At 50.8% G+C, this 12398-nt stretch overlaps 1 protein-coding gene and 5 pseudogenes across 1 annotated transcript in view; 4 read left to right on the forward strand and 2 right to left on the reverse strand.

The window, feature by feature from the left end:
• The window catches only part of LOC127576624 (zinc finger protein 208-like), a 149913-nt pseudogene that overhangs the window by 80931 nt on the left and 56584 nt on the right, over nt 1-12398 (reverse strand).
• Nucleotides 1-12398, forward strand: part of LOC127576415 (zinc finger protein 850-like) — a 244464-nt pseudogene that overhangs the window by 60527 nt on the left and 171539 nt on the right.
• The window catches only part of LOC127576414 (zinc finger protein 585A-like), a 204422-nt pseudogene that overhangs the window by 60523 nt on the left and 131501 nt on the right, over nt 1-12398 (forward strand).
• LOC127576550 (zinc finger protein 420-like) overlaps nt 1-12398 on the forward strand; it is a 163290-nt gene that overhangs the window by 60523 nt on the left and 90369 nt on the right. The window lies entirely within an intron of this gene.
• The window catches only part of LOC127576616 (zinc finger protein 721-like), an 83900-nt pseudogene that overhangs the window by 30823 nt on the left and 40679 nt on the right, over nt 1-12398 (forward strand).
• Nucleotides 1-12398, reverse strand: part of LOC127576853 (zinc finger protein 271-like) — a 312902-nt pseudogene that overhangs the window by 3535 nt on the left and 296969 nt on the right.

Raw genomic sequence — 12398 nt, forward strand, 5'->3', positions numbered from 1 at the left:
TCTGGATCTTACCCCATGCACGTTTAATATTATCCAGCAGCCGGACCCCATCAGACTCAGCATTGGTGGGATATTTCATTCTGATTTCTTCACTAATCTTCACGGCTTGGTACGGCACAAGAAACTGCAGAGAGTTGTGGACACAGCCCAGCGCGTCACAGACACCAGGATCCCCTCCTTGGGCTCTGTCTTTACCTCTCGCTGCCTTGGTGAAGCAGCCAGCATAATCAGAGACCCCACCCACCCGAGTCATTCTCTCTTCTCCTCTCTCCCATCAGACAGAAGTTACAGGAGCCTGAGGGCACGTACCACCAGTCTCAAGGACAGATTCTGCCCCACTGTGATAAGACTATTGAATGGTTCCCTTATACGATGAGATGGATTCTGACCTCACCATCTACTTTATTATGACCTTGCACCTCATTGTCCACCTGCAATGTACTTCCCTGTAGCTGTGACACTTTACTCTGCATTCTGTATTGTTCTACCCTTGTCCTACCTCAATACACTGTGTAATGAATTGACCTGTACGAACAGTTTTGCAAAACAATTTTTTCACTGTACCTCAGTACAAGTGACAATAATAAACCAATACCAATACCAATAATCTTATCCAGTTGGGATATTTTGTTTAGATAAGAACCCAAACCCTCAGTCATCTCTTCACAAGTAACAACTTGTAAGGAGAGAGTTACATTTTCCAGAAGTCATATTTGGTTCTTCCTTAGTTTGTGCTAAAGTGTGTGAGACAAAATAGAGTGAGCTGGGAATGTAGGGAATGTTTTGAGAATGTAGCGGGGTGCTGATACTCAGCCTTGAGAGGAACGTGTTATCTAAACAGTGAAAAACATGTTTTTCTGCAAAACCTGATGTCTAAGTTATGTGCCTCGGCCAAAGGTCCCAAGAGATATGAAGGTTCCACCTGGTACCATGGAAAAGTAGCAGGGTAAGGGAGGGTGTACAAATGGGGCTACTTCTCTGTGCAAATTAGAATCTCAGTTTAGGCTGGAGTCATGACCGGGTGCTGTGAGTGTGAGAGAGTGAGCGAGAGAGGGACAGAGAGAGAGAGAGAGAGAGAGAAAGACAGACAGACAGACAGAGAGAGAGAGAGAGAGAGAGAGAGAGAGTGAGAGTGAGAGAGACAGAGAGTGAGAGACAGAGAGTGAGAGAGATAGAAAGAGAGAGAGAGGAGAGACAGTGAGAGAGAGTAAGAGTGAAAAAGAGCGAGAGAGAGAGAGAGAGAGAGAGAGAGACATAGAAGAGGCTGTTGGACACCTGGGCTTCCCTCTTGCATCTGTAGTCGATCAATTCATTGAGTGATTGATTGATTCTTTCCCTCTGTATTTCGGTGGTTAATGAGTGGACTTCATATAATTCTAATAAAGTAGGATTTTATAACCTTTAACACGTGTAACGTGCCTCCTTTATCTGCGAATACCTCTTGCTGTTGAATCAGGAAAGATCAAGGAATGAATTTTAAAATATTCTCATTACAAATGAAATGATCTGCATGGATGGCATGCAAATCAAAGTTTTTCACTGCACCTCAGTACGTGTGGCAATAATAAACCAACTTAGCAATGATTATTTCAATGGCCTTCCGATGGCTGGGATTGTTGGGATGCTGGTTCAGTGCCAGATGTTGGATCATCCCATTAATGTGAGAAGTTGTAGGATTGTGCCAATGTGGATAATCATTTTGTCCCTTCATTCCTAGTTTTTGGCAGATTATTCTTCCGATGTCCTGTGAAGTGTTTGCAGTTGTTGTAATGCCCCCTTATTGGAGGTTGTTGTTGTAGTACGCAGCCCACATGGCTCAATGCTGTTGTGTGAAAGCACCGTTGAAGTAAATGCCTGAAGCCCAGTCAGCGCAATTGTTTCTTTAATGACCATCTGTGCCCCGTTGTTGTAAAGTGTGCGAAATTTTGTTGTCATGTCATAGAGCAATACAGAACAGATACAGGCCCTTCGGCCCATTCAGTCCATGCCGACCACGGTGCCCCCCCCCCCCAGCTAGTCCCAATTTCCTGCATTCGGCCAAAATCCCTCTAAGCCCCGCTCCTCCATGTACCTGTCCAAGTGCTTCTTAAATGATGCTGTTGTACCTGCCTCACCCACTTCCTCTGGCAGCTCGTTCCACACACTCACCACCCCCTGCGTGAAAAAGTTGCCCCTCGGGTCCCTTTTAACTCTTTACCCTCTCACTCTGGATTTGGATTCCCCTACATAGAACATACAGCACAGTACAGGCCCTTCAGCCCAGAATGTTGTGCCGACATTTTATCCTGCTCTGAGATCTATCGAACCCTTCCCTCCCACATCGCCCTCCATTTCTTCATCATTCATGTGTCTGTCTCAGAGTGTCTTAAATGCCCCTCATGTATCTGCCCCCACAACCTCTGCCGGCAGTGCGTTCCACACACCCAACACTCTCTGTGTAAAAAACTTACCCCTGACATCCCCCTTATACCTTCCTCCAATCACCTTAAAGTTATGTCCCCTCACGTTAGCCATTGTCGCCCTGGGGAAAAGTCTCTGACCGTCCACTCGATCTGTGCCTCTTATCATCTCATACACCTCTATCCAGTCACCTCTCACCCTCGTTCTCTCCGAAGGGAAAAGCCTGAGCTCGCTCCACCTGTCCATCCATGAGGAGCAATGAAACGAAACAACAGCAGAGGCAGAGAGGCGACAGGTGGACCCAACAACAGGGCTGAAACAGACGGGATCTGACAGGGAAGGAAGGTGGGGCAGGGAGCCCAATAACGGAGGGAGGCTGAGCAGGCGGCAACAGTGGAGGGAGGAGGGTGTGGGTGAGGGGCAGATTGGAGTGGGTGGAGGAGGGGGAAAGCGGTTGAGAGGGGACTGGGGGTGGGGGTAGGAGGAACGGGGTAGATTAGGGGGAGAGAGACTGGGGGTGGGGGTAGGAGGAACGGGGTAGATCAGGAGGAGAGAGACTGGGGTGTGGGAGGAGGAACGAGGTAGATCAGGGGGAGACTGGGGGTGGGGGTCGGAGGAACAGGGTAGATCAGGGGAGAGAGACTGGGGGTGGGGGTAGGAGGAACGGGGTAGATCAGGGGGAGAGAGACTGGGGGTGGGGGTAGGAGGAATGGGGTAGATCAGGAGGAGACAGAATAGGGACAGAGGGGGAACAAGTGACCTGAAACTGGAGAATTGGATGTTCACGGGTTTAGACGACCCAGGTGGAAAATGAGGTGCTGTTCCTCTCGTCTGCATTGAGCCCCCCCACCACCTCCGCCCACACCCACCGGCAGTGGAGGGAGCTGAGGACAGACAGGTCTGTGTGGGAATCGGGAGAGAAATTAAAACGGCTCACAACTGGGAGCTGCAGAGGACACTGGCGACCTGAAAGTGGAGAATTCAATCCCAGCAGGAGGGGGGAACACCAGTCCCTCCCATCCCCTGAGGCTAAAACTGGACGTCCTCGCTCAGACCCCGGTTTGGCCCAAATCCCTCTGAACCTTTCTCCTCCCTGTCCCCGTCCCAAGTGCCTTTCAAGTACTGTAAATTGTCCCTAATGTGTGGGTGATTAGTGGAATCTGCTGGTGGTGGGGGTGAAGCAGGGTGTGGTCAATGAAAATGTGGGCAGAATTTTAAAAATGGATAAATGTAGGATCAGAGTAAATGACTGGTTGATAATCAGTGCAGACTCAGTGAATCAAAGGGGCCATTTCTGCGCTGCATCTCTCTATTCTGAATATTCACACTGGGTGAGATGGGAGGAGGCTGGTGTGGAGCAGATACCCTGGAAGGCACAAGATGGGCTGAATGGCCTCTCCTTCTACTGTTCATTGTGTGCATTGCAGAGACAGGAAGGGCCTTAGATAAAGTGTTTCAAACTGAACCGTTTTATTTTAAAATCAGAGATCCAGAACATTGAACTCTAACTGAGTTAAAGAGATTACAAAAGAAAATCAACTGTGCCCAATGACCAGGGTTCAATCCTGGGCGAGATCAGCAGCGTCGCCAGAATCCGACCCCCGTGAACACCTGCAACATTTGTGAATTTGCGCTAGATTTCAGTAGCAGTGAAGGTTGTATATTGAGCCGACAGCATGTTTAATCTTTCTCCACAGTGTGAACTCGCTGGTGTCTCGACAAATTGGATGAAACAGTGAATCCCTTCCCACACTCAGAGCAGGTGTACGGCCTCTCCCCGGTGTGAACTCGCTGGTGCCTCACTAGACTAGATGACGTAGCGTATCCCTTCCCACATGTAGGGCAGGCAAAGGGCCTCTCCCCGGTGTGAACGCTCTGGTGTCTCAGCAGCCGAGATGACTGAGTGAATCCCTTCCCGCACTCAGAGCAGGTGAACGGCCTCTCCCCAGTGTGAACCCGCTGGTGCCTCACTAGACTAGATGACGTAGTGTATCCCTTCCCACATGTAGGGCAGGCAAAGGGCCTCTCCCCGGTGTGAACTCGCTGGTGTGTCAGCAAATGGGACAACAGAGTGAATCCCTTCCCACACTCGGAGCAGGATAACGGCCTCTGCCCGGTGTGAACTCGCTGGTGCTTCACCAGACTGGATGACTTAGTGTATCCCTTCCCACATGTAGGGCAGGCAAAGGGTATATCCCTAGTGTGAACTCGCTGGTGTGTCATCAGGGAGTATGACTGACGGAAGCCTTTCCCGCACGTTGAGCAAATGAATGGCCTCTCCCCAGTGTGAACCTGCTGGTGAGTCAGCAAACTGGATGACTGACTGAATCCCTTCCCACACTTGGAGCAAGTGTACGGCCTCTCCCCGGTGTGAACTCGCTGGTGTGTCAGCAAATAGGACGACCGAGTGAATCCCTTCCCGCACTTGGAGCAGGAGTATGGCCTCTCCCCGGTGTGAACTCTCTGGTGTGTCAGCAAACAGGACGACCGAGTGAATCCCTTCCCGCACTCGGAGCAGGAGTATGGCCTCTCCCCGGTATGAACCCGCTGGTGTAACAGCAGCTGAGATGACTGAGTGAATCCCTTCCCGCACGTCAAGCAGGTGTACGGCCTCTCCATGGTGTGAAATTTCTGGTGTATCAGCAAAGAGGATGACTGACTGAATCCCTTCCCACACTTGGAGCAGGTGAACGGCCTCTCCCCAGTGTGAACTCTCTGGTGCATCATCAGGTTGGATAACTGAGTGAATCCTTTACCACACGTTGAGCAGGAGAATGGCCTCTCCCCAGTGTGAACCCGCTGGTGTTTCAGCAGCTGAGACGACTGCTTGAATCCCTTCCCGCACGTCGAGCAGATGAACGGCCTCTCCCCTGTGTGAACTCTCTGGTGTTTCAGCAAATCGGATGACCGAATGAATCCCTTCCTACACTCGGAGCAGGTGTACGGCTTCTCCCCAGTGTGAACCCGCTGGTGTATCAGCAACTCAGATGACTGAGTGAATCCCTTCCCGCACGTTGAGCAGATGAATGGCCTCTTCCCGGTGTGAACTCTCTGGTGCGTCAGCAAATGGGACGACCGAGTGAATCTCTTCCCGCACTCGGAGCAGGTGTATGGTCTTTCACTGGTGTGAACTCGCTGGTGCATCATCAGGCTGGATGAATGAGTGAATCCCTTCCCACACGTTGAGCAGGAGAACGGCCTCTCCCCAGTGTGAACTCGCTGGTGTACCTGCAAGTTGTATGACTTAGCAAAGCCCTTCCCACACTCCGAGCAGGAGAATGGCCTTTCCCCGGCATGAACTCGCTGGTGCGTCATCAGGCTGGATAACTGAGACAATCCCTTACCACACGTGGCCGCTCTCCAGTATGAACACGCTGGTGTGTCAGCAGGAGGGATGACTGAAGGAAGCCCTTCCTGCACTCAGTGCAGATACACGGCCTCTTCTCTGTGAATTTGTTGGTGCATCAGTAACTGGAATGACCGAGTGAATCCCTTCCCACACTCAGAGCAGGTGAACGGCCTCTCCCCAGTGTGAATTTGCTGATGTTGTGTTTGAGATTCCCATAAACAAATCTTCTGCTTGTTGTATCCTGTAAAAGAAATTTACCAAAGTCATCAATAGGTACAGGACAGTATTTCAGCTGAGATTTTAGTCTCTGTAGTGAGCTGTTATAATAATGACAAACACAAGCTTGAGGAACAACGTCATCTTCCATCTGGGAACATTGCAGCATCCAGACTGGCATCAAAATCTCTGGTTGTCTTTCCATCTATAATCAGAATGGGCCATTTCTGCCACTTCCCTTTGTTCTACCCGTTGCCTCCCTCACCTACTCTGCCACTGAAATTCAATGTGTTTTCTGTCTTTCACTGTGAAAAGGGGTATCAAACCCAAAACATTCCCTCTTTCTGCAGATGGAGACACAAGAGACTGCAGATGCTGGAAATCTGAAGCAATACATAAAGGAGTTGGAGGAACTCAAAGTGTGTTAGGCAGCATCTATGGAGGGAAATGGACAGTCAACGTGTTGGGTCTTGATGCTTTTGGACTTGTCGATTGTATTGGTTTATTATTGTCACTTGTACCGAAGTACAGTGAAAACGTGTCTTGCATACTGATTGTACAGGTCAATTCATTACACAGTGCAGTTACATTGAGTTAGTGAGGAGTGCATTGAGGTAGTACAGTTAAAAACAATAACAGTACAGAGTAAAGTGTCACAGCTACAGAGAAAGTGCAGTGCAGGTAGACAATAAGGTGCAAGGTCACAACAAGGCAGATCGTGAGGTCAGAGTCCATCTCATTGTATAAGGGAACCGTTCAATAGTCTTATCACCATGCGATAGAAGCTGTCCTTGAGTCTGGTGGTAAGTGCCCTCAGGATCATTGAACGTGAAGGGTAGATGATTAGACTTACTTGTTGGAGATTGTCATTGTGTGGCAGTTTTGTGGTCCAAATGTTATTTGCCACTTAATATTCCAGAATAGAAGTGTTAGATACCATTCTATATCCAGACAGAATAGAACATGTTCTCAGTGGCAGAAGGAGCCAGAACTAAAGGACATTGAACATAGTTGAGTTGCAAAATAACCAGAAGTAACAAGGATTTTTGTTTCTTCAACACAGTGTTAACTGACACAATTTAGCCACATGGGGAAATTACTTTCACAATACATGTTTTTTCTATTCACTGGGAGTTGGACTTAGTTCCTTTTTTGACCTCAGCCCTAACTATAGCTGTTACCTACAATGATTTGGACATCAGCAGTGTCTGGAGACCAGTCCCAATCTCAGTTTGCTCATCTGTGTTTCCAGACTGTCTGCAGAGCAAAGGCAAAGTGCTTTTTGCAGCAGAGTCAATGGCCGCATTTATACCCACAATCCCCAGGGCTCCTGAAATGGTCCCAGCAAAACAGTCATTCACCAGCCGGGGCCTGGAGTCCACCTTGGGCCGGGCCGGCAGAGAAAGCAGCAAAATCAAAACATCTGCAGGTGCCGGAAATCTGAAATAAAAATAGAAAATGCTGGACATGGGTCAGACAGCATCTGTGGGAAGAGAAACAAATCATGTTTCAGGTTGGAAACCCTTTGTCAGAACCGAGAAAGTGAGAAAAGAAGTTTTAAATTGCAGAAGAGACAGGGAAGGGATAAACACACCATTACTCCCACAGGAAGTGGGAACAGGAGTAGAACATTCAGCGTCTCAAGCCTGCTCTGCCATTCAGCAGGATCATGGCTGACTTTCCTGCCCTGTCCCCATAACCTTTGATTCCCCTACTGATTAGGAATCTATCCCAACCTGAAATATACCCAAGGACTCTGCCACACAGTTCTCTGCAGCAAGATGGGCACTAGTAAATTTCTCTCTCATAAAGCTATGCTAATTCTGCTCAATGAGTTACAATTTTTCAAACAATCAATCAGATAAAAGGTCAGTCTCCAAACTAAAACTCTACTTCTCATTTCCACAGATGCTGCCTGACCTGCTGAATTGTCCAGCAGCTTCTGGTTTGACTTCAGATTCTGGCATCTGCAATTTCTTTTTAAAAACAGGACAAAGAGAACGTTTCCGATTGAGAATGCCTCAGTGGCCCCCAGGCCCCGATCACCGGTCCCTTCCCCCTCCCTCATTCTGTCTTCACCCCCTCCCCATTCCCCCAAACCCTGCCCCTTCCCCCTCATCTCCGCCCCTCCCCATTCCTCCTCCCCATTCCCCCCTCTGCCCCCTCATTCCCCCCTACCCATTCCCCCAAGCCCCCCTCTCCTTCCTCCCCCTCATTCCCCCTCCCACGTTTCCCCTCCCCGATTCTCCCCATCCCTCTTTCTCCCCTTCTGCACATCCCCTCCCCCTCATTTCCACACTCCATTCCCCCTCCTCTTCCCCATTTCCCCCTCCCACCTCCTGCCCTCTCTGCAATTCCCCACCTCAATCCCTGCTCCCCACCCCTCAATCCCTCACCCCTCCCCTGCTCCCCCTTCCCCCTCCCCCCTCATAGTTAAGAACAGCGCGTCCCTTCCTGATGAACTTAACACATTCCATGTGCGTTTTGAACAGGAGGGAGGTGGATTGTCACCATCCACCCTGACAGCCTCCAGTGCAGCTGAACCTGTGATCACAGTGGAGGACGTAAGATCAGTCTTCCGGAGAGTGAACACGAGGAAAGCACCTGGCCCAGATGTTGTCCCTGGCCGTGTGCTCAGATCTTGTGCTGATCAGCTGGCAGAAGTATTTGCAGACATACTGAATCTCTCCCTGCTTCAATCTCAGGTTCCCACCTGTTTTAAGAAGACCACTATCATCCTGGTACTGAAGAAAAGCAAGGTAACATGCCTCAATGACTACCGACCAGTGGCTCTGACATCCACCATCATGAAGTGCTTTGAGAGACTGGTCATGGCACGTATCAACTCCAGCCTCCCAGACAACCTGGACCCACTGCAATTCGCCTATCGACCAAACAGGTCTACAGCGGATGCCATCTCCCTGGCCCTACACTCAGCTCTGGAGCATCTGCACAGTAAAGGCATCTACGTTAGACTTTTGTTTATTGACTACAGGTCTGCCTTCAATACAATAATCCCAAGCAAGCTTGTCACCAAACTCTGAGACCTAGGACTCAACACCTCCCTCTGTAACTGGTTCCTTGACTTTCTAACAAACAGACCGCAATCAGTGAGGATAGGCAGCAATACCTCTGGCATGATTATTCTCAACACTGGTGCCCCACAAGGCTGCATCCTCAGCCCTCTATTCTACACCCTATCCACTCATGACTGCATGGCCAGATTCTGCTCTAGCTCCATCTACAAGTTTGCAGATGATACCACCGTTGTAGGCCGTATCTCAAACAGCAATGAGGCGGAGTACAGGAAGGAGACAGAGAGCTTAGTGGAATGGTGTCATGACAACAACCTTTCCCTCAATGTCAGCAAAATGAAAGAGCTGGTCATTGTCTTGAGGAAAGGGGGTGGTGTACATGCACCTGTCTACATCAATGGTGCTGAGGTCGAGAGGGTTGAGAGCTTCAAGTTCCTGGGAGTGAACATCACCAATAGCCTGTCCTGGTCAAATCACATTGACGCCACAGCCAAGAAAGCTCACCAGCGCCTCTACTTCCTCAGGAGGCGAAAGAAATTTTGCATGTCCCCTTTGACACTCACCAACTTTTATCGATGCACCATAGAAAGCATCCTATGAGGATGCATCACGGCTTGGTATGGCAACTGCTCTGCCCAGGACCGCAAGAAACTGCAGGGAGTTGTGGACACAGCCCAGCGCATCACGGACACCAGCCTCCCCTCCTTGGACTCTGACATTACCTCTCGCTGCCTTGGTGAAGCAGCCAACATAATCAAAGACCCCACCCACCCAGGTCATTCTCTCTTCTCTCCTCTCCCATCGGGCAGAAGACAGAGGATCCCTAGGGCACGTACCACCAGGCTCAAGGACAGCTTCTACCCAACTGTGATAAGACTATTGAACGGTTCCCTTATACAATGAAATGGACTCTTGACCTCACGATCTACCTTGTTGTGACTTTGCACCTTATTGAACTGCACTTTCTCTGTAGTTGTGACACTTTACTCTGTACTGTTATTGTTTTTACCTGTACTACCTCAATGCACTCTGTACTAACACAATGTAACTGCACTGTGTAATGAATTGACCTGTTTGAACAATATGCAAGAAAAGTTTTTCACTGTACCTCGGTACAAGTGACAATAATAAACCAATACCAATACCAAAATACCAAGCCGAATGCCCCAACGCAGTGCCGAGAGACATTCACTGTTTGTCAGTGGCTCCTTTTAACAAGATTCACTCAGCTCGGACCTCACAAGCGGACGCAAAGTTGCTAATTTATTTTCGAGGACACATACGAGTGATTCCGGAGATCGGGGGCGGGTTTAGCTTCACATATTGACGGGAGAAGTGCTTCTGAGGAGCGGAGAGGATAAAAGAGATCGTTTTGTGTGCAGAGTAACGAGGAGATGGCTCCGGGACCAGTGGACACCAGGTTTAAATATTTTTGCAAAATCATCCAAGGCGGTGCCAGCGTTTTGGCGCTGCAAGATCTCCTTTGTTTTCTGTGTCTCTCTCTGTCTCCCCTCTCTCTCTCGTCTCTCCTCTCTCCCAATGCTCTCCCGGCTGCCGGATCGAACACCCGACCAGGCGGCGACGCTGTGGCCCTTCCCCCGGCAGAGACATCGCCTTTGCCCCCGCTCCAGCCTCCTCTCCCCGCACAACTGAAAACTCCATTCACCCAGCTCGACTGAAGGCTCCTCCGTTCGGAAGCCGGAACCAGCTCCTCCCGCCGCAGAACCGCACCTCCCGTCTGCATGAAAACAGGACAATCCCAGAGCAGGAGGGACAAGCGGCTGAGCACAGCGGGGCGGGCAGCAGCGGTCCCGGCAGAGGGGGAAATCGTGTCGGGCTCTGCGTCAGATTTTGCTCAAGGTCCGGGACCCAGATCTGGAGGGGAGGGGAGGGGCGAGCAGGGGGAGGGTGGAGGGGAGAGGGAGGAGAGAGGGAAGGGGGTGGACGGAGAGGAGGAAGGGGAGGGCCAGGGTAAGGGGAGGGCAGAGGAGAGGTGGGAGCGGGCAGAGAGAGCGGGAGGGCAGGGGAGAGGCGGGGGTTTCTGGTGGGAGGAGAGAGAGAGGAGTGAGGGAGCCGGGACTGCCCCAACATGACGTCCCATGAAGTTTCTGCAGGTCCGCACTGGATCCAAAGTCCCACCTCGGGGCCAAACACCACAGCCCGGGTGTGGATAAACCCCCCCGCCCCGGCGCTCCGGTCCTACCTGCCGGCGGGAGCCGTGCGTGGGGAAGGTCCCGTCCTTGGGACCACACGCTCCGTGCAAACACAGGGAACTGCACCCGCTGTAATCCGGGGGCGGAACAGACCGCGGGGGCAGAGGCTGAGGGTTGGGGGAGGTGCGGGGGCTGGGAGTGGGGTGGGGGGGAGACGGCGGGGGGTCAGCTACTGGAATCCGCAGCAACAGACAGTCGGCTGGAGGAACTGGGCCGCCTGAGCGGCTTCTGTGGGAGGGAAGGAAGCGCCGACACCCTGCACCGGGAGTGGGGAGGGGAGGCGGCGGGTGTGAAGAGGAGGGGAGGGAGGAGGTGGGGAGAGTGGGCAGGAGCCCGAGGTGATTGGTGGACGGAGAAAGGTGGGAAGATGTCTGGCAGGTTGCGCTGGGGAGGTGGGAGCGGAGGGAGGGGAGGGGAGGGGAGGAGAGTGGGGTGGAGTTTGGAGGCAGTGGCAGCACATTCCAGGCACCCACCGCTCTCTGTGTAAAAAACTTGGCCCGCACATCTCCTTTGAACTTTCCCCCTCTCACCTGAAATCCATGCCCTCCGGTATTAGACATTTTGACCCTGGGGAAAAAAAGATACCGGCTGTCTGCACTATCTGTGCGTCTCGTAATCTTATAAACCTCTCCCCTCGGCCTCCGCCGCTCCAGAGAAAACAACCCCAGTCTGTCCCACCTCTTTATAGCACCTGCCCTCTAATCCAGGCAGCGTCCTGGTGAACCGCTTCTGCACCCTCTCCAAAGCCTCCACATCCTTCCTACAATGGGACGATCAGAATTGAATGCAATACTCCATATTAATAAAATGCAGAAGCAGGGATTAAGCTGAGATACTAACAGAAACTATCTTGATCTTTCCCCAGGGCACACAGATGGGAGAGATTAGGAGCACGGCCACGAATTTTATTACCTGGTGTGTAATGTGTATATACTTGGATATTTGTGGTTTGACCCACCTGATGCGACAGAGTGGAATAGTGGAATCCTCTGGGTTCATCCAGAGAAATCAGGACATTTTAGAATTAGAATTGGTTTATTATTGTCACTTGCACTAAGGTACAGTGAAAAACTTGTCCTGCATACCGTCCATACAGATCAATTCATTATACAGCGCTTTGAGGTAGTACAGGGTAAAACAATAACAGAATACAGAGTAAAGTGTCACAGCTACAGAAAAAGTGCA

Source organism: Pristis pectinata, chromosome 12 (genome assembly GCF_009764475.1).
Source record: "Pristis pectinata isolate sPriPec2 chromosome 12, sPriPec2.1.pri, whole genome shotgun sequence".
Taxonomy (NCBI): Eukaryota; Metazoa; Chordata; class Chondrichthyes; order Rhinopristiformes; family Pristidae; genus Pristis; species Pristis pectinata.